Consider the following 1,777-nt stretch of genomic DNA (forward strand, 5'->3'; position numbering starts at 1 on the left):
CTCTCTCTCTCTCTCTCTCTCTCTCTCTCTCTCTCTCTCTCTCTCTCTCTCTCGTTTCCGGAGGATAAGTGTGTCAACTTGTAAGTTCAAAGTTCTTTTATACATAACCTTGAAATGATTATTTGAATGGGAAACTCTCCGTAAGATATGTTCCTTGACCGATTCATTTCTACAGATACATAAAGCTGTATTTATTTAATGTTTGCATTTAAATTCCAAACGCCTACATTGTGTGTAAATAGCATTTTTTAACCATTCTAAAAACAAATAAGTAATTGTTTACTCATTGATTAATTAAACTAATTAATCAATGAAATAATTGGGTCCCACAGTAGGCTACTTCATGCGAAAATTGATATTTCATAAAACGCCCCCATATTTTGTATGCATATACGTATGTATATATATGTATATATATTGTAAATACTTATACATAAATACATATGTATATATGTGTACACATACATATACATATGTATATAGTTCACGGTATGCGTACCATACCAAAGATTCGAGCCGTTTCGAGGGGTGATCTAGAGAGAGAGAGAGAGAGAGAGAGAGAGAGAGAGAGAGAGAGATTTGTACCGGAGTGAGGTCACTATGGAGGGGGGTGTGTCCCTGTTCCACTTCCGGTCACCCGTGATAATGACGGAGGAATTCGGGTGATGATGGGTTTGCTTACGGCTGCTACTCCAGTTGGCCCCGATGGTGTCAAGGAACTTATTATTATTATTATTATTATTATTATTATTATTATTATTATTATTATTATTATTATTATTATTATTGTTATTGTACTAGAAATAGCAGTGTTATTAGCTGTCACAATTAATATTATTAATAATAATAATAATAATAATAATTATTATTATTATTATTATTATTATTATTATTACCCGTTAAGTTTCAGGGAACTTCTTCTTCTTCTTCTTCTTCTTCTTCTTCTTCTTCTTCTTCTTCTTATTATTATTATTATTATTATTATTATTATTATTATTATTATTATTATTATTATTCAGAACGACCCTAAAAATCGTTCTAGTTTCAGAACAATATAAAACTCACGTAGGAAAGAAAAAAGACAATAAATAAAGATTACAAAAAAAAGACAAACAGAAACAAATCAACGAATACATAAACACACAAATACATAAATAAATACATGAACAGTAATTTGATTTAAAAAGATAAAATAGACAAGTGGTATTTCGTAATATCTTCAGCATTTTATAAACTACAGTATTTCTGTATCATTGTACTGTAATATCTTCAGCTTTTTGTAAACTACTGTACAGTATGTCATTATTTTTCATCGTGCATCATTGTATAATGTTTAGAGAGAGAGAGAGAGAGAGAGAGAGAGAGAGAGAGAGTAATACATCTAGCCAATCAGTTGTCTGCTTGAAGGAGCTATATTCTGTGCACGTAAAGCTAAGAGAGAGAGAGAGAGAGAGAGAGAGAGAGAGAGAGAGAGAGAGAGAGAGAGAGAGAACTTCCTGCATTTACATCTAGTTTTAGATTCATCCTAAAATCCTGTCCATTATTCCTTGGTGCTTAACCCGCCTCCTCCCAAAATTCCATCAAAATCATCATGTGATCCATTGATATATTTTGTGTAGAGATAGGCAAACAAACATGGCGGTAGGTGTTAATGCGTGGACTCGGCTTACCTTGAAGTTAATACAATGATCCTATTTATATTTAGGTCTTACTTTAATATTATTTACTCACTGTACTCGTTTATTTAGTTTTAGTTTATTTTGTTTTAGGTAGGTAG

Source organism: Macrobrachium rosenbergii, chromosome 37 (assembly GCF_040412425.1).
Source record: "Macrobrachium rosenbergii isolate ZJJX-2024 chromosome 37, ASM4041242v1, whole genome shotgun sequence".
Lineage (NCBI taxonomy): Eukaryota > Metazoa > Arthropoda > Malacostraca > Decapoda > Palaemonidae > Macrobrachium > Macrobrachium rosenbergii.